The sequence below is a fragment of the Gorilla gorilla genome, chromosome 4, assembly GCF_029281585.2.
Source record: "Gorilla gorilla gorilla isolate KB3781 chromosome 4, NHGRI_mGorGor1-v2.1_pri, whole genome shotgun sequence".
NCBI classification, from domain to species: Eukaryota; Metazoa; Chordata; class Mammalia; order Primates; family Hominidae; genus Gorilla; species Gorilla gorilla.
In genome coordinates, this window is record NC_073228.2 from 59,937,769 (window position 1) to 59,962,236 (window position 24,468).

Consider the following 24,468-nt stretch of genomic DNA (forward strand, 5'->3'; position numbering starts at 1 on the left):
ATATATACACCATGGAATACCATGCAGCCATAAAAAAGGATGAGTTCATGTCCTTTGTAGGGACATGGATGAAGCTGGAAACCATCATTCTCAGGAAACTATTGCAAGGACAAAAAAACCAAACACCACATGTTCTCACTCATAGGTGGGAACTGAATAATGAGAACACTTGGACACAGGAAGGGGAACATCACACACTGGGGCCTGTTGTGGGGTTGGGGGAGTGGGGAGGGATAGCATTAGGAGAGATATCTAATGTAAATGATGAGTTAATGGGTGCAGCACACCAACATGGCACATGTATACATATGTAACAAACCTGCACGTTGTGCACACGTACCCTAGAACTTAAAGTATAATAAAAATATATATATATATAAAGACATCCTGAGTTTAATACTTCAAAACAGTTTTTCAGTTATCTTTTTCCGCATATGGTTTTGTGGGTTTGGTTTTTGGGTTTTGGTTTTTTTAGAGCCATAACCATACATTATGAGCAGGTGCTCCTCTCTGTTCAACATTATGTTGGAAGTGTCATTTCCTTGATCCAACGTACCCTCCATGTCCATCATTTTAACGATTGCATAATATTTCTATCAAACAGACATATAATTTACTTATCATCTCTCTATTGTTGAACACTTGAATTGCTTTATCTGTTTTTGCTATTATAAATAATATTCTGCTGAACATCTTTGTGCATAGAGCTTTGAGATTATTTTATTAGGCTAATTTTAATTCTTTCCTTACGCTGGTTTCTGGAAAGGTGAGATGACTGCATCGGGGTAATGAGCATTTGCAAGGCTCTTGAAAAAAATATTGCCAAATGTATTTTCCCAAAGATTTTCATGTAAAAAAGAGAAGAGAGAGTAGGGGCCGAAAGGAAGATAGATGGTTACTGGACAGCTGACAGTCATAGACAAGAAAAACCAGGGCCTGCCAGCAGTAGAATTGTATTATGAGCTGAGCTCCGTCAAAGTGAAGTGATAAGAAGCAAAAAGATGTTTGGTGTTTTTTGTTGTTGTTTTGGGTTTTGTTTTTTTTTTTTTTTTTTGACTTCTCAGAAGGGAGAAAAAACAGTGGTAGAAAATTGCATGTAGATTAATGAAGTAAAGGTATTTTCAATCACTCTTAAGAGTTGGCTTGCTAAAAAAATAACAACCCGTGGAAATCTACTCTTACCAAACAAATCTCCCATCCTTTTTCAGTCGGCCTCACCTCTGAGCATTGACAAAGGAGGCCCAAGTTCCAACTTCAGGTCTATCATTGAACAGCTGTGCCTCGGTTTACCAGCCTGCCTTACCTACCTCCCAGGGGTTATTATCAGGATAAATAAGCTTGTGTATATGAAAATGCTCTGTAAAAGTTCAATCACTTATATTATCTCCTGGTCAAAATTAATTTCCTCGTTAATTGCCATTCCATGGTACAGGGACTTTCATGGCTATACAGAGGGCATCTGGCATGCATGCCTTTTTTTTTTTTAATATGTAGTTCCCTGAAAATAGACTTTCATCAATGTATTAAAAAGATGTATGCTTAACTTTTACTGGGAAACTCGAATTTGTAAAGGGAGGCACACCCAACTTCATCCAGAATCTGTGCAGGTTCAGCCTCAGTCCTCTGTGCCCTTCCAAATGCCCCACCTCTAATGCCAGTAGAAGTGTGCTGACTCTGATGGCCTCTGGAGGTGGGCTGGCCTATGACTATATGACTGTTCTATGTGACTGGGCTGACTTAACCACTGAGGATCTCAGCCATAGCTCCTCCCCAGAACTTCCTGCCCTGGAGGTCAGCCCTGGAGGCAAAGCCTCAACCAGAACCATTCCACGGGGTTTCCAGGCAGTTCAACCCAGAATCACTGGGCTTCTGCTTAGAAATGTTCTTTCCTCCATTCTCTGGAGGGTTGTTCCAGAAAGGGCAGTTCCTCTGCCCAGAAAAACCTTGGAAGACTCTGGGGTTTGATAGTCAGTCATCACAACAAAGCCAGCCCTGCAAAGATGTTATCCAGCATCTTAAAACTCTTGCATTGGCTTCCAGTCATCATGTTCATGTCCACCTCCCTGGACAGTTAGGAAAATGACAAGCACATAGAGATAGAAGAGACCTAAAGATCATCAAGTCCTTCCCCTTGATTTATAGCTCAGGTATGGAGGTTCAGAGGGGGTGATTTCACACTGCTCCTTACCACAATAATATTTGAAGTATAGAATGAAGTTTTCCTAAGCTAGTATAGAATTTGAAGTATAGAATGAAGTACTCCAACTCCAGTGTGTGTTAGAGGCAGCTGGGAAGCAGGTTAAATGCATTCCTGGACCTCACCCCACACCAACTGCATGGGACTCTCTCAAGGTGAGGCCCAGGAATCTGCATTTCTAACAAGCCTCCCTGTAATGCAGATCCTCTTGCCATTCAGTGCCCAGGGCCCTAATATTATAGCAGACAGCCCTAATTTAGCTCATCTCTGCTGCGGCTTCCACTCCCTTCCCGCCTCCTTAAACACACACACTCACACACATACATACACACACCATTCACACTGGGCCTGTTGATGCTGTGGAAGTAAATAAATAGGCAAGTTCAAAATCTAGAGAGACCGAAGTACAATGTGGCCTGGGCCTCTCAACAGATGGTCAGTAGCTTTGAGAGATAATGCAAGTGACAGCATATGTGAACCCCTCTCTGGCTTCAGAAGGAAACCCTGGGTGGCTGGAGAAGAGCTGAAAACGTGCTCAGCTCCTTCTGATGACAGCAGCTCACTTGCTTGAAGACACCAGTTCAATGGGGTATTACATTCCTACATAATTTAATAGCCTATTCTGCGCATTAATTTCTTTCTAAGAGCAATCCCAGATGGGAACTGTATCGATTCCTGGTGAGTCATTCATTCGTTGGCCAGTAAACTTTATAGAGCGTCCTAGGCTACCAGCCCTGAACACCCAGCACATTACAGTGGGGATGTCAGGCTCTCTGACATCAGGGTATAAGGAGCTTGGAAAAGGTTCACAGAGAGTCCCAGCATGGCTCAACCTGTGTCCATTCCCTAAAGAAGGCTGAATCCTATTGGGCCAGGGAGGGGGGTGGCTGGGAAGGGGCTATCTTCCCCCAACCCCAAACTGTCAGGGGTTATGATCAAGCAAACAGCATTAAGCATGTCCATTTTTAACTTGGACACTTTCACTTTGATTCATTTCCAAGTTCTATTGTTAATTTCTGCCTGGATTTTCCAATACAGAGTGAATTTCATACACACACACTCAGCCGTGTATCTTTGGGTGTGTTGGTGTGTCCACCTGTGGCTACAGCAAAATCTCAGTGGAGTGGGCTGATTGGGTCTTTGAATGAGGAATCCAAAGATACCCCAGAAAACTGAAGCCTAGCCCCACCTCTGCAGCCAACTGCATGACCAGAGGCAAATCACTTGGCCTTTCTGGATCTCAGTTTTCCCATCTGTCAAATAGGTTGGACTAGATGAACGGTTCTCAACCTAGCTCCAGCATGAGAATCCTCTAGGAAGTTTTCGAAAAATACTAGTACTTGGAGTCCATGCCAGAAACAACTGAATTCTAATCTTAGGGCTGAGTCCAGGGCTTCTGTGATTTATAAAAGTATTCCCAGGTGATTCTGACGCAGAGTGCGGTTGACAACCACTGCCCTGGGTGATCCAGCTCTGCTATTCAATTAATTCCACCATTTATCACGGAGGAGACAAGACTGAGAGAACATGGCACAGTCGCTTTTCTTATGATTCCCGTGAAGAGAGGCCAAGGGCAGAAAGGCTCAAACAGTGCCATCTGGGATTCAATTTAACTTGCGAATTTCCTGAATTAAAAAAAGAAAGGGTGTCCTGAATATAAAAATCAGACGCCAAGCCCTGGACTTGAGGTTTCTTAGTAGAAATACACTGCCAAAGGAAAGATCGCTTAAGCCCTGGAGTTTGAGCTTACAGTGAGCTATGATCATGCCACTACACTCCAGCCTGACTGACAGAGCAGGACAAGCGGAAGGACGAGTCAGAAAAGCTTCCGGGAAGAGGCAGGGCATGAGAGGCTCATCAGAAAATTCAGCCATAACATAGGAATGTGAAGCAGACGGGGGAGCAGGAAGTTCTCGGAAGGCTGGCTGACCCCAGAGGCCCTTGGTAACCAGAAGTGACAGTTGAGGAACGAGGAGTCCTGGAGCAGGAGAGGAAAAGGTGGCAACTGAGCTAAGAGGTGAAGGGCTTCCCTGGAGTCAGAGCGAGTTGGGTGGCCAGCACTGAGTGGGGGACACCCAGGGAATTCCTGCACATGCAGCCATCAGGGCCAAATCGCACATATCCCAGGCCAGGCATTTGGCAAGGAGGGGTTGCCCGAATCATAACAACCATGAATTCTCACTGTTTTGAGCTTGTAAAACCTATGAATGTAACTCCATTAGATACAACAGACTGTCCTGCATTGTATTCCTGGAGTGCTGGGAAAGGGGTAAACCACCCCAATGTCAACCCTGGGAAATGCATGTAGGAGAGCTGTGACCCAGGAGCTGACATGGGCTGAGTGGAGGGGAGGGAACTGACCCAAGGCCATGTGGCCAATGGTGATGGAGCTCCTTGAACCTGCTAATGGCGTGGCATGAAATGTGTTGAGAATTCCCCCTGCCCGCCCTACATCACGCCCTAAAATAAAAGCAACCGTGTAACAAGTTGCAAGCCTGCAAAAGGCTTTTCTTCCCATGCCGTGGCATAATTGATCATGCCCATTTCTCATCAGGGCCAATAAATAGGACATCTTACCCCAGTTTTTATATCTGAGTGATGGTTTATGAGCCAAGTGACTGAAGTCTAAATAACGAAGCCGTGTTTACTTGATAAATGAAGTGCTGGAACGCCCGAGACGCCACATTTGCTAAACCTGCACCATAAGCTTTTCTCTAATGATAAATTCTCTCTGGTGTCAGGCAAAGCTGAGAGCCACATGCACCCCCAAGGACAGTCTTCTGAAGAATTGTGGCTCACACACAGGAAAAACTCTGAGTATTGATTTCCCTCACATGACTGCACAATGTTAGTGGTAAAATCATAGAATCCTGGGATGCTGAAACTGGAAAAGCCCTTAGAGGCAGGCCATCAAGGACTATCACTTGCTAAGCAAGCTCCCAATTTTACTTATGGGGAAACTGAGGCCCAGGGAGGGAAAGTTACCTTGGTAACTGGTTTGGCAGCGACAGAGTCCAGAAGTCTAGTCATTTGAGCCCCAGATTTGGGCCAGCCCTGGGAAACAGTAATCAGTCACCTACCTACCTCCCCAAAAAGCTTAAAGGCTGGCAGGAGATGAGCATGTCAGGCAATAAATACAATGTGGTGTTGCAGGTGCTGGGATAAAACTCAGGCTGAACACCAAGATCCAAAAGCAGAGGGAATGGGTGGAGAAGGCATCTTGGCAGAGGGGCACAAACTGAGCCTTGAAAGCTGGGTAGATGGTTGCAGGCTGACAAGCAGAAAGAACAATCCTGGCAGGGATACAGGAGAGCAAAGGTAGGTGCGGCATTGTGGTGAAAGGGAAGGAGATGATGCATTTATTCTGGATTATGTTTGAAGTGTTAGATGGCTAAGTATTAAAAGCCTTACAATCCAAATTAAATCCTTACAATCAGAAACGCTTGCTTCACTAGATTTTGCTAACTGCCAATCATGTTGAACTGAATTAATATGTCCCTTCTTGTGAAACTATTAAGGTAAATAATTAACAATAAAGCTTCCTCTTATAAAGGAAAAAAAAAAGAGTAAAGGCAGAGCGGCTACAAGAGCCTGATGGTTTGCAGGAAGATGAGACTGGAGGTAGGAAGGCCCATCAGAGAGGGTCTTCTGAAGAAAAGGATTTTGGATTTTACCAGAGAGGATGATGATATAATTGAGTCTGCATTTTAGTAAGATCAGGTGGGGGTCAGATTGGAGGAGGGTATACATGAGACAAAGGCCAGTTAAGAAGCTCTTGCAACAGTCCTGGAGAGAAATGATTAGCCTCAACTTAGAGAAGAAGGGATGCTTGCATTGACTTGGGAAAATGGAATCTGTAGCTCCTTTTCACACCTCCAGTGGAGGCTAAGGGAGAAGGAAAAGGGGCCAAGGTCCTTTTTAAAAGAGACTGTGTTCTTTCCTCCAACTCCCAAAAAGAATAATTTTTCAGGTCTAAAAACTAAGAATCCATGCAGTTAGTGCTCTTCAAGTTATAAGCTAAATTTCCATACAACAGATATCAGAGGTGAATTGCAATGTGCTATCTAGTTAATAGAAGCCATCGTGCTAACTCAGAACAGACGGCCACCTGGGATTTTCTTGAGTTGGATAATTTGAGTTCTGTTAAATAAAGTATTGTTTACAATAATAAAAAATTGCCTGTATTAGACAGGGGAGGCTAACTGTTGTGACAATCAACCCTTAAATCTGAGTGGTTTAACACTAATACAATAAGAATGTGTTTCTTGCTCACATTGCAATCCAATGCAGTTGGCATTGGGGCGGTTCTCCATGCTGCCATTCAGGGACCCAGCCTTCTCTCAACTGGTGTCTCTGTCCTCCTCTAGGTTTTCAGGCTCATCTCTCTTTAGCTATCAACTGGTAAAAGAGAGAGCACATCTACTCAACTGCCTCAGTCAAGGGATCCCACATCACTTCTATTTTACCGCATCTCAATGGTGAGAACTAGTCACGTGCCTCTCCTAGATTCAAGGAGAGCTGGGAAAAGCAGTCAGCCCAGGAAGAAGGTGAGAATTCCAATACTGGAGAACTGCCCTAGTTTATCTGTGCAGTGAACTCACAAGTTAGCACATGGCATTTTCTTACTGAAGATGTTCTGGATACCCGCTAGAGCTCAGTGGGCATGATTTGCCTAGCCACCCCCGACCCAAAGACCCCAACAAGCAGGGACCTCATACCCTGGAGGTCACTGGGTAGAGGCTGTATCCGTCATCCTGTCCTCTGCCCTATCTATCCTGAAGAGAGAGTTTTATCCTCCACCTGCCAAGCTCCTCAATGCCAGGAGCTTCCTGTTCTCCACATGCTCCTCCTAATAGATGACTCTTCCCTCTCGCATCGACAGGAGACAGAGGCTCTAAGGCAGTTGTCAAGAATTACTGCAGCCCAGAGAAAGGACGGGGAGAATGACAGTGACTCATCAAGAAGACTTATAAGCTGATTGGGCAACTCATGATCAAAGCTGTTAGCTACCCAAAGGGATAGCAGGATAAATTACAGCCAGAAGAATTAACAATTTTGTAATTGGCATCTTACATTGTGAAGGCTCATTCCAGTCACCTGTCACCGAGCTTTTAAAGTTTAGGGGAAAGCATTTGGGGGTGCCTGACTCTGTGTGTTTATATCTTGCTTGCAACAACTGAAGGATGGGTTTCTGAGAACAAGGGTGAGATACGTATTTATAAATGAAATCTTTTCCATGGGTTCCTCTTTCAGACCTATTTTTTCTGCAGTCCCATTTGATTTCTAGCAGTCAGTGGCTCCCAGCACTGGCTTTCCATAATGTGGGCTTTGCTCTTTTTCTCTTCCCGCTACCGTCATGGTCAAGTAGCTAATGATTCGTAAACAGGCATGGCAGCTTGCACATGTAGCTGCCACTTAAAGGGCCCTGGATAAACCCTTTGTGAAAATCATGTATCCTTGAATAACTGAAATAATGTCTGCCCTGACCCAAGGTTGGGTGAATTTTACAGACTGGATTTTCTTAAGGCAGACAAAATTTTTCTGTCCTCTTTTGCCAATGAAGATCTCTGCTATATTGACCACCTTCTATATGTCATATAGGCAGTGCGCTAGATTCTGTTCTTATATCTCATAAAACCCCTCCAAGATGAAGAATGGTATTCCTGTTTCACACAGAGGTAACTGATACTCAAAGAAGTTCACTAACTTGCCCGAGGTCACCAAGCTAGCAGGTGGCAAGGATGAATTTCAAGCTTAGAACATCTGACTCCAACCTCAACCCAGTCCCCAAATGAGGTGCTTGCCTACAGGAGTCTCAAGAAGATGCCAGGGAGTAAATCAGCTTATTAATATTTTGTAAAGCTTCCAGTAAATGACAAAACTTGAATTCACAGGGCTGTGGATAGTGTGATAGTCAATTCAGGGGTCTAGCTTGCAGTGTATGGGAGCATATTCTTCCTCACACAGTAACCCAGAAAGAGAGCTGGGCAGGGCACAGGATTGGGAGACAGCTGGTTCAGTGTGCGGTAGGACCAGGATTCAAAAGACTTGGGTTCTCATTCAAACTGTACCTCTGACCTGCTAAATTATTTCTAGAAAATCACTTTGCCTTTGCGAGTCTGTCTTCAATCTGTAAAATGGTGATGATAAGCCTGTCCTCCACTGAAAGGGAAAGAGACCCTTGGCAAAGCATCCTGAGACATACAGAAATCTCTCAATGGGTCTCTGAAAAGAAGGTCTATCCAGGGGCAATGGGCACCATCTGGTATTAGACAAGGAGGGGTACCTTGGTATGAGGACTATAGGATAGTAGTGCAGGGCTTCAACATTAGACTGCTGAAATCTAAATTCTGACTCCATGACTAGCCAACAATGAGACCATGAGCAAGTTTCTTCATGTCTCCATCTTAATTTCTTCATCTGCATAGCAGGGATAACAATAGTACCTACCTCATACCTAATCTATGCAAAGCACCAGGACCAGAGGGTGTCAGTCCAACCTTCCCTGCACCCCTACCCTGCCACACTTTCTCATGGTGTTTCCACATGCCAGTCTCCCCACCACCAAGCAGGAGGGCCATGGGCCATGGAACAATCTCAAGGAGCCAGGCTTGAATGAAGGTTATCTGTTCCTCTTTGAAAAGTGAGCACCCGGGATTTCCTCATGGTCTAACAGTTTGCATCTGCTCATCTATGATGTTACAGACTTGCAGGGGATGTTTCACTTCAAAGACCACTTCATCAGAGCAGCAGGAAAGACATCTGAGCATTTTGTAGTTAAAGTCAATATTGCTTACGATTTCTTCCAGTGCTCTTTCCAATGCCCCTGAGTTAGGGAAGAGGGAAGTGGGGTAGGCAACCTAATATTTTTGAGCACAGACTATATGGCAGACCCTATACATGCAATAAAGACACTGAGGCCTATAGAGAGGATGTCACAGGCCATAGTCATCCAGAGCCAGGATTTGATACTGGGGCTGACTGATCCCAATCCAGACCATGGTCTCTTGGGCATACAAGAGAAGGGATGCCGCCAATACGTTTTGTCAACCAAACTTTCCCTCTGTGACTACGTCTCCAGCATAGAGGTGTGTTTTGAGAGGCGAGTGGGAGCTGAGGAATGGCCTCTCGGTTTAGATCTGAGATCTGAAAAAATTTCCCAGCGGCCACGTTCAGGTATAAAGAAAACCTCAGCAGAAGGTTCAGCAGGTTACATCGTCTCAGTTGAAGTTCCTGAGGTTGGGCTCAGGTCTTCCGTTGAGGTCTTCCTCAGGCTGAGCAGGCTTACCTGATAGCATTTTCTTTCCTAATATTCCCATCTGGTTCAAAAAGCCTTGCTCTGATCCTTGGGACCACTAGGGGGCAACAGTGAGCAGGAGACAGATAGTCCAGTGGCACAAAAGAGCACAGGCATGAGGAGTCTCTTTCCCCTTCCTCCCTTCCCTGTCCCACCCACCTTGCCATAATTCCAAAATTGTGAGGGGCATGGGGGATTTCTCTTGGTGCAGTCCTGGGGAAGAGGAGCACACTTTGGAGCGCCTGTTTTATGCAAAATGCTGCGGTAGATGCTTCAGTCTATATGTTAATCTCATTTAATACTCCCTGTAACCCTGTAAAGTAAAGCTAAGTATTCCCATTATACAGATGAGGAAACCGAGGCTCAACAACATTTGTAAAACTTACTCATGGTCTACAGGCGATAATAACAACAGCTGCCATTGACTGAGCACCAGCTGTGTTCCAGGCACTGTACTGAGCCGTTTGCAATCATGAGTCCATTTGCTGTGTATCTCATCAAATCTAAGGTAACAACTCCAACTGTAAGGGTCAATATTATTTCATGTGACAGTAGGAAAGAAAAACACTACTAATTAAACTAAACACAATGCTAAGAGGCCATTAATGGTAAGACGTTATAGACGTGTTAGGATATAGAAAATTATGCATCTTAAAATGATGAAACAGGCCGGGCGCGGTGGCTCACGCCTGTAATCCCAGCACTTTGGGAGGCCGAGGCGGGCGGATCACGAGGTCAGGAGATTGAGACCATCCTGGCTAACACGGTGAAACCCCGTCTCTACTAAAAATACAAAAAAAAATTAGCCGGGCGTGGTAGTGGGCGCCTGTAGTCCCAGCTACTCGGGAGGCTGAGGCAGAAGAATGGCGTGAACCCGGGAGGTGGAACTTGCAGTGAGCCGAGATCGCGCCACTGCACTCCAGCCTGGGCGACAAAGCAAGACTCCGTCTCAAAAAAAAAAAAAAAATGATGAAACATAGAAATTCTCAAACACTGAGATATGAGCTGTTATTCCCAGCTTATAGACAGGGAAACTGGGCCAATAAATGAGACAGCCAGCCCCAAACTGTCTACCTTTGGCACACAGCTAAGTCTTTTAACCACACCATGCTACTCCCAAATATTGACAAAGAAGTCACTGTGTTCCATTGTGCCAACACTCTCCTAGGACATTCCATTCAGTCTGAACAGCAAATCTGTGGGGCCGTACTGCTGTCCCCCTTCTACAGACAAAGGGACAGCGGAGAATTAGAATCCAGACATGCCTAATACCAAAGTCCACGCTCTTTTCACAACATGGTACACCACCTGCCCCTTCCTGCCTCTGTGATCCCCAAATGATCTCTTCTGGAAGCCCACATGGCATCCTGTGTGGAAACTGATGTCACTTGGTTGAGCCCCTGATGAAAAGGTGAGAGTGCATGGGGACCAGCAAGGAGGGCAGGGAAACCTGGAAGAAAATAATACGTAGGACCAGACCCTCTCTATCAGGTGAAATTGACAGGGAATCCACTCTCTGCAGCCACACCCCAAAGTCCAGGCAGACAGGGAGACCCCCGTACCAGGGACAAAGATCCAAACCCAAGCTGGAACTCCAGGCCCTGGGATGGGCCCACAGGACCCAGGGAGAACTCCCATCCAGGGAGTGCTGGGGAAACTAGTCAGGTTTTTAAGGCCCAGGGCTCCAGACCTGGAGCAGATTTCAAGGACTCAACTGCACCACCTGTGTAATCTGTAGCAGGTGACGTGGTCTCTCTTGACTGAATTTCCTCTTCTGGAAAATGAGAGTAATAACCATAACATGCATTAGGACATACAAGGCCCATCCAGAAATTAAGCCCCTTACCTGGATTTTACTATCAAAATTCTTCCTAGCTGTAGGTTGATCTTGAGAGATACGTTCAAGTATGAGCTCGCTGGCCATCCCCAGTTTCCTAAGGCATGATCCTCAGGGACGAGAGGCCCTAGTGAGCAGTGATCAAGAAGCTATGGGGCTTTACTGGTTCACAAACTGAAGTGTGCCTGTCTATGAGACAGATGAGAGATTCTTAGTCAGCTCGAGGTGCCATAGCAAAATGCCACAGGTTGAGTGCCTTAAAAAACCGACACTTACCTTCTCTTATTTCTGGAGGCTGAAAGTCTGAGATCAGGGTGCCAGAGTTAGTTTCTGGTGAGGACTCTCTTCCAGGCTTGCAAACAGCCACCTTCTTGCTGTGTCCTCAAATGGCCTTTCCTCAGTGCTCACGTGGAGAAAGAAAGAGCTCTGCTATGTCTTCCTCTTCAACAGACACCAGGGACTCCAACCTTATCATCTTGCTTAACCTTAATTACCTCCTTAAAGGATCTGTCTCCAAAAATGGTCACACTGGGGGTAAGGGCTTCAATATATGAATTTTGGGGAGGAGAGACAGACAGTTCAGTCCATCACAAATAAAAATGACTTTGAACTCCTGAGGTAGATGGTATATTTATCTTTCCATCGCAGTCCTTCCTAATTGTCAAAGCATTCAAGATTACATCTATGAAGGGCAGCATCTGCCCAATTCCCATTCAAAGTTTTCATGACGTACCCCAGAGACTTTAAAACCAATGCTGGCTAGAGCACTGGCTCAGCCATATACAACTGAAATCATTTAGTGGAAAAGAAAGCCTCAGCCATATACAACTGAAATCATTTAGTGGAAATGAAAGTACTTTACTTGCTGTAAAGTAAGGCCAGGCATAGTGGCTCATGCCTGTAATCCCAGCACTTTGGGAGGCTGAGGTGGGAGAATTGCTTGAGCCCAGGAATTCGAGACCAGCCTGAGCAACATAGTGAGACCCTGTCTCTACAAAAAATAACAAAATTAGACAGGCATGGGTGGCATGTGCCTGTAGTCCTAGCTACCTCAGAGGCTAAGGTGGGAGGGTTGCTTGAGCCTAGGAGACAGAGGGTACAGTGAGCTATGATGGTGCTGCTGCACTACAGCCTGGGTGACAGAGAGACCCTGTCTCTAAAAAAAAACAAAAAGTGGGGGGAGGGATCTGTAAAGTAGCTCTGCCCCATGTGAGACATGTGCCCAGTATGCCAAGGATTGCAGCATTTCTAGGGATGAGGACAGGGAATTCACCCTCAACTCTGAGAGGGAAGGGGGTCAAGAAGATAAAGTTTGGATCCCAGATTTCACCCTGGCAGAATCCCATAAAAGCCACACATGTTTTATGCCTGTAAGCATCCACTATTCCCCCACTGAAAAGATCCAGGAAGAGGACAATAAAAGATGAATTTTATGGCAACTGCTTGGTGTGCACAGAGCTTCCTGCGAGGCCATCTCAGGCGCTGAGGGATGCAGCAGAGCCTTAATCATGCAGCATCACGAGTGCAGGGAAGAAACTCATCCAGCTCTTGAGCCTGGGCTCTGGGGTTGGTTCTGCCCTGTGGGCCCCCTGCCCCTGCAGTAGTGTCCCAAAGGGAGAAGGTGACTGGGGCTCATTCTGACGCCTCTGCCCAGCCTCCAGCAGCCTCCCTGGTGGAGTGTTGGGCGTGGAGTTGTCAATCTGCTGCAGCTGCCACTCAAGGGAGAATTATTAGTGAGGATTAACTGAGGCTGCACACACAGAGACCCTGACACGTTGCCACCCATGCAGGGGCTCAACAGACATCCCCTTCCTTTTTTATTCAGGGCTAAGCCCTGAAGCTTGGTGCTGGGTCAGCTGAAAACAAATCTGTTCTGAGGCTATGGAGGGCTAAGGTTGTGGTGGGGGAGCATGGCTGGAGGGGAGGACAGGCGGGCTGCAGAGGCCAGAGCTGGGCAGGCTTCCCGTGTATTCAGCTCCCCACACACACACACCCAGCACCCACTCACTCACACTCCCAGCCTGGGCAAAAGCCACCCTGGGACAAGAGACACTCCTTCATTTCCCACTCAGGTGGGGGAAAGTGGATTTTGAATAGAGCAAAAGCCAAAATTGCAGCAAATGCATTGAGGTGTGCTCTACTTTAAGAAAACCCATTAAGCAAATATTCCAACCTGGACCCAACTTCCATTTCAAATACATCCATTGAAAAAAGCAAGGAAATAAAAGGCCGCTATTCCAAAAGAGATAGTGAATGGAAGCCAATTTATACCCCAACAAACGCACTCCTGACCCCACCCCAATCCCCTGCCCTGCTCACTCATCCAGGAATGTCTCCATTGCCATGTAAATGTAATATGTGTAATCTATGTTAAGGGGAAGAGTGGGATGATGGGAATTGAAGATGGATGACTAGCTAAGGAGCAGAGTCAAGCCCCAGATGGCACCACAGTACAGGGAAACAAACAGTTCACAGCTGCGCCTGTGCACTCTCTGGAGGCTTCATTCACACCTTAGTCCATATGAGTAGACCCTCTTGCAGTTGCACAGTGCATGCTCTGCATAGCTGTACCCAGCAGCTCTGAGATAGTCCAATTCACATAGAGAAAGGTCACTTCTCCTGACCTCTTCAGATTCTTCAGCTGAGGGTGGAAGTTGGACTCAGGAATTTTCTTAGAAAGATGGAAATGCAACCATAAAAAGAAAAAGAGGAAACGGAGGAGGAGAAGGCGTGTGGGGAGAAAATGCAGGACAGAGATGCAATCTGGAATGAAAATTGCCCCTTTCCAGCTTACAGAGGAGTCAGGACTCTCCCCCTCAGTACTATGTCTTGAGGATCCCAACAGCACTGGCAGGTCAGATGGTGGCCCTCCCCATGACCCTGGCCCAGAAAAGACAAAGCTGATATCCTAGCCTGTGGCTGGAGGGGCTGAAGAAAAGCTGAGCTCTGAGAGGTAAAGTGCCTGGCCAGCCCCCCATTAGCCAAGCCACACCTGCGTAACTCCAAAGCCCAGGCTCCTTCCTGTGGGTGAGTCCACCTCCCCACCCGCATCCCTGGAACACTTCTCCTCCCCCTGTTTCAATCAACAAATCATACACGGAGGCAATTTGCTGGGAACATGCTTCCGGCGCCGCTGACAGCACTCACCCAAGAAATTGTGTCCCAATGAAGATGTGATTATAATGGTGCGTCGGCATGCACAGGCACACTGAAAACACTCTTCTTGCTGAGGCGGCTCTTACGTTGGGGAGAGGAAGGAAGGGCACAGATTTAACAGGGGCGAGACCTGCTAGTGATACCTAGGATTCACAGTATCATTTAACAAGGGTGATACCTACTAGTGCATGGGTAGGATTCACATTAACAATTATGGAGAACTGTTCAGGCCCTCGGCTGGTACAGTGTTGGGGCTGCTCCATAGGCACCGGGCATTGCACCCCAGCCCAACACTCACCCACATGCCAGCCTTGCTGTATTGCCTGAGGCTTCCCCACCTCTTTATACCTCTTTATACCTCTGTATCTTTGCACATGCAGTATCCTCTACCCAGAACACACTTCCCACTCCTGATCTGCCTAAAAAAACATAGTCTTTCTAAACTCAGCTCAAAGGTGACCACCCCCTCCATAAAGTCTTTTCCGGATGGCACCCCCAATTAGTTGGACCATGCCCTCCTCAGTGCCCCCACTACGCCTGGACATTATGACCCCACTATAGCATTTGCTTGGTTAAGTGCATGTCTGTTCTTTTAGACTAAACCCCATGGGTGTAGGAATCATATCTTATTCATCTTCATAGCCTCAATTCCTAGCAGTGTTTCTGGAACAGATTAGTGCTTAATAAATGTTTATTAGGGCCAGGCGTGGTGGCTCATGCCTGTAATCCCAACCTTTGGGAGGCCAAAGCAGACAGATCATTTGAGGTCAGGAGTTTGAGGCCAGCCTGACCAACATGGTGAAACCCCATCTCTACAAAAATACAAAAATTAGTTGCGGGTGCCTGTAATCTCAGCTACTTGGGAGGCTGAGGCAGGAGAATCGCTTGAAGCCAGGAGGCGGAGGTTGCAGTGAGCCAAGATCTTACCATTGCATTCCAGCCTGGGTGACAGAGCAAGGCTCACTCTCAAAAAAAATAAAAAAATAAAATATGTTTATTGGACACATAGAAGGTGGATGGGTGGGGGGCATGGGAAGATGGATGGATGGATGGTTGGATGGATGGATGGATGGATGGATGGGTAGATGGATGAACAGATGGACAGATAATGGGCGGGTGGGTGGATGGATGGACAGATGGAAACAAAACTGCAGAGGCTCTTATGACATCAAAGCTTAAAGGATTCTCGCAGAGCTCCAGAGGCATATCTAGAGCCAGCAAGGCCCAAGATAAAAGTCGTGTTAGAATGAGTCAAGTTATAGTCTTTCAAAAAAATTCCTGTTGCTTTTTTGCATAACCAATTCACATTTTCTGCTCTTATCACATTCTCTCCCACTCATAGACATTTTTGCAATGGATATGAGCTTATTATTTTATTCATCACAAACCATGGGTAGTTCACTTTTTAAATTGATTTTTGTTGCTCATCAAAGTGCTATATCAGCTACTACTGCAACTTCGCTTCCAACTAGCACAACAATCAGCTGTGTGTGATTCCAGGGCAGGAGCAGGGCATCCCCAGATTCTGATGGGGTGATTCCCTGTGTGGTCTGATTGTCCAAACGCCAGTCAGGGACACTCCTTCACAAGCAGGCAGGTTGTGGTTACTGTTCTTGTGGGGAAGTCATGCTGAGCACATTCTGTATTTTATATAATACATAATAAGTTTTGTCTGTTCTCTGTGAATATTTAGCAATGTGTGGTTTGATGGTTTCTACATATGAAGCCTCCCAAAATGGAACATTTCCTCTCAGTTCCAATTTCAATCAAATGGCAGTGTTTAGATAAGTTCTAAGACCGTGTCTGTGATTGATTGGTGATGTTTGCCATATGCCCAGGATTGGAGGGAATGGGGAGCAGTCCCCTGGTTTACCTTATAGAGCACCCACCACCTGTACTACACAACAGGTTATCTATTCTGAACCTACATGCTGCAGATGAAAATGCTAAGTCTCCTAGAGACGAGAGTTGGTTAATAGCAGAGCCAAGATTAGTATGTCCCCTGACTCCCAACCAGTAGCCTTGTGGTCAGACCAACTTGCTTTTGAATCCTGCCTCTGCCACTTCTTAGCAGTGTGGCAAGTGACTGAAGTTTGCTCATCAGTAAAATGGGGATGTGCCGGGTGTGGTGGCTCATGCCTGTAATCCCACCACTTCAGGAGGCCAAGGCAGGCAGATCACAAGGTCAGGAGATCGAGGCCATTCTGGCTAACACGGTGAAACCCTGTCTCTACTAAAAATACAAAAATTAGCCAGGCGTGGTGGCAGGCGCCTGTAGTCCCAGCTGCTTGGGAGGCTGAGGCAGGAGAATGGCATGAACCTGGGAGGCGGAGCTTGAGATGAGCCGAGATTGCGCCACTGCACTCCAGCCTGGGCAACAGAAGAGACTCCGTCTCAAAAAAAAAAAAAAAAAAAAAAAAAAAAAAAAACAGGGATAATATTTAATTGGCAAGGTTGTTGTGTGAACTAAGCTGTTTGATGCATCTATGCAATATTTACCATACTGGGGTCTGAAGAACTCATATCCCTATCTCAAAAATCTCTGCAATGGCCTCCAGCCACTCACTCAGTAATTACCTCTGCTTCCTGTGGACTCCACCCTGCTGTGGTATATTCTTTCTTTAGACAAAGCAGTCTCAGGTGGTTGCAAAAAGTATGATCTGCTGGGTTCCAGTCCCAGCTAGGCCACCTACTGTCCAATGTGACCAGAGTCATTTAACCTCTCTGGGCTCCAGTCTCACCAGGTATCCAACAGAGACAATCAAAGTTTCAATTCCATAAGGCTGTTATGAGGATTCAATGAGACGGTTCTAGTAAAATGCTTAGAACAGTGCCTGGCACATAGTAAAGGTTCAACAAATATCAGCTATATTTATACCATCAGTTAAACTACAGTGAGTCTTTTGGGCAAGTAGTACCCAGTCTCACAGGGTTATTGTGGGGATTAAAAGAGATAATATTCTTAAATCCCTTTTAATCCACAGACACCAACTGGCAGATGTTATTGCTCCATCTCTTAACCATGACTTTTGCTTATTCTTGATCTCATCCTTTCTGCTTTGACCTTCTGGGTTGAACCCTTACTGAAGCCAGGCAGAGGCAGGAGGAGGGTGTCTCACTGCTTCTGTGCTGCCTACAAGGACATGTCTCCCCTGAGACCCCTTTGCTGCCTCTGCTACCTGCTGATTGGTGGACTTGATTTTAGTATGTGATTTGATTTCCAAATTGTTTAAAAGGAGCACAGTAATAATCATATACAAACACACTTAAATCATGCAGCAGGATGCAATAAAAACATCAAACTGAACATTATGGCTCAAAAAGCAGGCTCTGATTTGCCCTCCATCTGGGTGGGCAAGACAGAAATTTGCACTTATAGTGGGAGGCAGGAAAAAGAGGGGAGCTGACAAGGCACAAGGTTAGAAATGGGGACCTCGCAGGGCCACCTGATCCTAGAACCTAGGGCCTCTCGGAGCATAGTGCCCCTTACAGATGGGGCACAGAGGCCCAGAAAGGTTGAGTGTCATGCCCAAGATCACACTGGAAATCCTGACCATCGGCTAGTCCTGAACTCAGATGTGATTTGGTGCTAAGCCCACCTCAGTGTAGAGCCCATGAGGACCAGCATGGACATTCTGCTCCTGCCTGGCTTCAGCCTGGTTCAGCAGAGTGCAGAACTCAGCTGACACCCACAGAAGGAGCATTTAAGCCAGCCCTAGCCAAAGGGGAATTGTCAATTCCAGTGGTTAGAACCTGAGTTCTGGCTTAGAGGAGGCAGTCTCTTGTACTTATCCTCTGGTCTGGGGCTGGGAGAAAGTAGGATAGGGAAATTCATTCATTTGCTCATTCATTCATTCAACAAGCAAGCATCAAGCACCCACTATGTGTCAAAGTCTGAGATCCAGTGAGCAAGAAGAGATATGGGGATGTTCTGAGAGGAGGATGGCAGTTAGGACAGGCAAACAGACCAGCCACCATACTGCCATCTTGAATGAAGGACTTTCATAAGTGCTTTCCTAACCTAAAGACTCAGACTCAACAAACGCATGTAAACACTGTGCAAGGTGCATCCATGTCTGTTGTCTAATTTAACTCTCAGGAAGTCCTAGGAGTTGCAAATTATTATCTCTGTTTTACAGATAAGGAAACTGAGGCCCAGAGTAGTTAGGTAACTTGACCAAGACCACACAGCTCATCAGTTCTTCCCACCACCCCTCAGCTGTGTGGGCAGGAGGAGGAGGGAGAGAACAGGCTCCAGGGCTCTGGAGATGTGCCTCAAGATGGTAGCAGGAGGGGCTCAGGCAAACAGGGGCCCCTTGAGAGCAAGTACCCTGTTTTACTCATCTCTATAGCCCCAGTGTCTGGCCCTGTGCCTGACGCATCCTAGGAATTAATGAAGTCTTTATATGATTAGGTTGGACCACTCAGCTGGTTGGGCTAACAAAAGCCTTTCTAAGGCCCCCAACAAGGTAACAGCCCAGGGCGCACCCCCACTCCTGTCTCCCGCACTCTCAAAGGACACGTCCATCAGGTTGAGCACTATCTTGTCAATGATAGAGCCTTGCTGAGCAAGCTGAACACTCCTTTTGACTATGCTGTCTGAAAAACAGACTGCAAAGGAGACTTTTCGCCTCCGTTCCCAAGGCAGTTTTTCCCAGAGAGAAGGCTTTCTGCTGGCTCTAAGCCAGGGTCATGCCGGCCTCGTCTTGATCGGTTTCTCCAAAGAAAAGGAAGAAAGCATGTTCTGACCTAAACATTTAGACCACCCTAATCATCTGAGTGTAGCCCATCCACCTACCACCATCCGTCCTGGATGGCAGTAAGTGAGATATGTAGACTCAAAGACCTTGAAGACCCTGGAGCTTAGAAACTATCTGGTCCAGACCCCTGATTTAGTGGAGCAGATACATTAGGCTGAGAGGTTACAATTCCTGCCCCAATAGTGCTCTTCTCACACCACCAACCACTACATTGCATTGCTGAGACCATTGTGAAGAAGTGGTCGAACTGTTGGATGCTAGCTTCCCAGCCAATAATACACAGACAGAGATCCCAGAGAGGAGACTTCATTGGAACCACAGGTCATTGGAGTGTGTCTCTTCATGACTGATGCAAAGGCGTGGCCAGGTGGGCTCCAGCCATCACTCACTGCACTCCCTGAGCCAACCTCCTAACTAGGGAGATAGAAGGGCAATACTGACTCACAGTGAAACCATGGCTGCCGTTTATTCACCATCTGTATACATCAGGCACTCTTGGAGATGTTCCATCTTGTTACACAACAAGGCAGAAAAATATCTTAACATCTAGCCTCGGAATTCCTCTTAGGGAGGGAACTTCCTTTCCTTGGGAAAATACTATGATATAGTGAGATTCTGTGGGAAAGGATGTTGCCATGTGCCAAGACTTCAGAATAGGATGAAACTGCTTAGGAACATGTTGATTCTGCTCCTGGAAAAGGGTAAGAGCACATGAGTGAGAGAGAAAGGAGGAGGGAGAAGAAAGAGAGAAAAAGATGGGGAGGGAGCAGGATCAGGCAAGTGAAGGAGGAGTAGAATCCTCTCTTCCAGTGGAAGGTTTTGCTTTGCTCTGAGGTAGCCCCCTCCTCCAACTCCCTCTGACATCTTCTGTATGTTCTAGTGCCTTGGGTGAGTGGGCCTTCTGTACAACTTAACAAGGGGCTGCATTTTATGTCAGGTCCTATTATACAGAACAGAGAGCAGATGTCAGCCAAGGGTAATATCTGGGTTACACATACTTTAACATGTTCAAAAATCACAGCATCCTCTGAAGTAGCCAATATCTCAGGATTGATCTCATGCAGAAGGAAAGGTCAGAGAGGCTCAACCATTTGTCCAATGTCCCCCAGCTAAGGTGGTGTCAGGGCCAAGATTCAAAGCCAGCTTAGTCTTGACCACGGAGCACAGGCTCTTAAATAGTCATTCCCAGCGGAAGACGAGCCAGGATCTCAGACACACGGGTCAGTGAGGAAAGGGAGGAGGCCAGGCCAGGCAAGGCTGAGGATCCTGACCTCCACCTGGGCAGGAACCCTCAGGGATACCCCCAAGCCTAATGGAATTTGGTCCATGTGAGCAAATGTCCAATCCCTGTGGCACCATGGAACAGCCCTGTGAGCACCGTGTCCTATCCCTGTGGCAGAAGGCCTAGTGACTGACATAACAGAAGAGCCAGGTGGGTATCAGGTGAGCCAGGTGGATATCTCTCCCTGTCTCCCTCCTTTTTCCTCTCTCCTCATATATGCTTTCCTGCCCATTCCAGAAGCAGAAACCACATACTCTTAGGCAGTTTCATCATCTTCTCAGCATCCACTCACAGCAGCATCTAAGTCAAAGCCTCAGAGTGTGGGATGCAGACACAAAGGAGGGAAGGGCCCAGGGAGCTTGGCAAGGTCCTAGGAGATTAGCTGGACTCCCCTTAGGGCTGCGAGGGCTGCGGAGAAGGCCTTGGGCAGCTGTGCTTGCTGCAGCGCCACCTACTGGTGTGCCTTGGGATCTTTGGTCTGGGAGAGGCTGGAAAAGTCAATGATTGAAGAACAACATAAGGATGTCCCCAGGCAGGTTAAGGGCAAACATCAGCTTCTCTCTACAAAATGAAAGCGACTGTTGAGAGAAGCTCCAGACAGTGGAGCAATGAAAGACATGCACCAGGGTAATTAATCACAAAAGTTCTGCATTCCTTGCTCTGTTCATAAATTTAAGCAATTATCAAAGCCTCCAGTTCCATAGCACAGTGGAGAAAGAGTGGGGGAGGATGAGTTGTCAAGTACATGCAGGAGCATCTCAATCCTGGGTGTCTCTCCTCGATCTCCGGGCTAGCTCATCCACCCTACATCTTCATTATACACTAATGACTCCCACATTCATGTCTGTAGACCAGATCTCTCTCCCAGCTCCACTCCCATAGATTCATCTTCCTGGTAACATCTTGACTTGGATGTCTGAACAGGGCAGGAGTCATTATCACAAGAAACTCAACTCAAAATAACTTAAGCCAAAAAGGCAGAGATTTGCTGGCCTGTTTAGCCAAATTGTAAAGAGAGCCAAGGTGGAGCTAGAATATTTGTTGAATAAATGAAAGGATAGAAAAACATGAAGGAGTTTATTAAGAGAAGGTGATGAGAACTAAGTCTTGGCAAGTACCTACTAGCATCTGGGCACTGAACTTATTTAATCAGATAAGGAAACTAAAAGCTGGGGCTGAGGGATGGGCCTGTGTAGCTTACCCAAAGTCACACAGCTGTCTCATGAAAGAGTGGAGTTCAAGGTTCTGCAGGGTCATTCTGCTATCTCTCATTCTCAAATTAGAATAGTAGATTTAAGGTCTATGATTAGACACAGGGGCTTAAGAGATCATGGAAGTCATCTCATCTAACTGTACACCCAATGCTTGAATCTCTCTCTCTTCCCATCCCAGCCAAATAGTTGTATAGTTTCTACTTGAACAGCCCTGGTGATGGAGAATTCACTCCCAAGACAGTGATTTTATTATTGAATTATACCAGTGGATTAGAAAGTTCTTCCTTATGTTGAGCCAGAATGTATCCAATGCTTATAATGTGCCTACCTACCGCAGTGCCTGCAACAGAAATAAACGTTATTATCATCCCACGTTCCGTATTACAACTATTCTTGTGTCTATCTTTCCCTTGGGATGCCAGAAAACAAATCTAATTCTTCCCTGAGACAGTTCTTCAGATATTTGAAGATGGTGCTTCAGGGTCCTCCTGAGGCTTTGCTTACCCGGATAAACAAATACTCCAACCCACTTTTAGACACTCATTGGTAAGCAAGAGTCGGTGCTGTGCACACAGTAATTTTCCAGCTGCTGTTGTGTGTGAGGCTTCAGAGACGCTGATGGAGCAAATGATGAACCAGCCACAGCAGGGCTGGAGGGGTATCTGAATCATGACCTCTGCAAAAAAAAAAAGGGGGAAGTGGCTGACCCTGAACAGACCTTGGCCCATCTCCAGAGCTTCACCAGCTACATTCATTGTCCACCCATTGTAAGAACCCATTTTAGTAGAAGAGAAACGAGTTTCCCCCAAAGTTAATCTGCATCATTTTAGACCCCCAGTCCCTGCCCAAAAGGCATGATTAGTCCTTCCAAAATCCAGATTGTGTGTTCATGGATCCAATATTGAGCAATGTAGGGGATCCAACCAATTCTTTTTTTTTTTTTTTTTTTTTTTTTTTGCCACCACACCTGGCTAATTTTTTTTAATTTGGGGTTTGAGGGTACATGTGAAGATTTGTTACATAGATAAACATGTCACAGGGGTTTGTTGTACATGTTATTACATCACCTAGTTATTAAGCTCAATACCCCATAGTTATCTTTTCTGCTCCTCTCCCTCCTCCCACCCTTCTGCCTCCGATTCTAAATCATAGAATATCAACACTTGAGTGGGACTTGGTGGTGTCTAGCCCCCAATTCCTTCTTATTTACAGATGAGAAACTAAGGTCCAGAGGGGAGCAGTGACTTATTCAAGGTCATACAGGAAATCTCTGTGAAAGCCTGTTTAGCTCACAAACGGAAAAGAAAGAGGAACATGACAAAGTAGAGCAAGGCTTCATGGGAAAGGAAGAACAGGGCAGTTAGAGAAAAACAAAAGAAAGGCTGGGCATGATGACTCACACCTGTAACCCTAGTGCTTTAGGAGGCAGAGGCAGGAGGATTGAGACCCTAACAACACTCCATCTCTACCAAAAAAAAAGTTCAAAAAATTAGCTGGCTGTGGTGGCACATCCCTGTAGTCCTAACTCCTTGGGAGGCTGAGGCGGGAGGATCGCTTGAGTCCAGGAGTTCAAGGTTGCAGTGAGCTATGATCATGGCACTGCACTCCAGCCTGGGTGATAAAGCAAGCCTCTGTCTCTAAAACTAACTAATTAAATAAATAATGTCTGAAAAGTGCTCCATGGAGGGTTTCTCCATCCCTCCCATCGATTTCCTTGACCTATGGGGCATTGTGGCACTGGGTCACTAGCAAGCACAAGTTTAGGATCTGAAATCTGCTGACTCTGCCCCTCACAAGATCACTATGTGATCTTGCACAGGCTACTTAACCTTCCTGAAACTCAGTTTCCTCATCAATAACATGATAATAGGAACATCTACCTAAAAAAAAGAGCCCTGCAAATATTTAAGTAAGTATAAAGCCTTTTGGTTTTCAGTAATGGCGGAGAAGCTAATATCAGACTAACTCTCCTGGAAATAGCAATCATAAACTGTGGACAAAATATTTTAAAACTACTATTTGACAGCACTGGAGAGAGACCAAAACCAGGCACAAACTGGACAGCACAGGTTTATTTACCTGAGTTCTCCCTTGAGGGCATTTCAAAGTTCTAAGGGAATACTGGGGATGGAGCTCAACCACAAATCAGCAGGCATTAAGTTAAGAAACCAGAAATCAGTATTCAGGGTTGCCAGAAAGGCTGAAAATTGGAAGGGAAAATCCTAGAAAAGAGGAACCCACAGAGGAGGAGCCCTCAAATTTTTACACAAATCTAGGTTGAACTTTGAACTGTATGTGGATAGGGAGAGAGTCTAAAAAGCCCAGGGGGATGACAACAGTTGAAAGAGCTGAGCAGTAATTTCAGTTGCTGCCATTGCATGGGGAGATAGGCTACAATATAAGTCTCACCAAATTAGAAAATCTTGATGAACAACTCAGGCTTTCCATTAAACCCAGAAGTGTTGTTCCTTAGGAGTTAAGATCGCTTCCCAAGACCAGGGGCTAAACCCCAGGACTAAAGACAAAACTAAAATATACCTATCTCTAAACAAAGCCTTAAATAATGTCTCCATGAAATCAAAGTAGTTCACCATTAATTTAACCACCTACTAGAACAAAACTCAACAGTATTCAGAGAAAGATAATCTACCCAGAGTCACCAAAAATAGTTATCTGAAATGTTCAGTATCTAATAAAAATGACTGTCTCCTAGTATACAATCAAA

General features: G+C 46.0%; 1 protein-coding gene and 1 long non-coding RNA gene across 3 annotated transcripts in view; both read left to right on the forward strand.

The window, feature by feature from the left end:
• The window catches only part of ASIC2 (acid sensing ion channel subunit 2), a 1,138,845-nt gene that overhangs the window by 1,091,561 nt on the left and 22,816 nt on the right, over positions 1–24,468 (forward strand). The gene's annotated exons all lie outside the window — the stretch shown is intronic.
• LOC129533823 (uncharacterized) lies at positions 3,781–7,438 on the forward strand. The gene is made up of 3 exons (XR_008680195.2): positions 3,781–4,214; positions 6,565–6,744; positions 7,080–7,438. It is a non-coding gene; the product is annotated as an uncharacterized lncRNA (long non-coding RNA).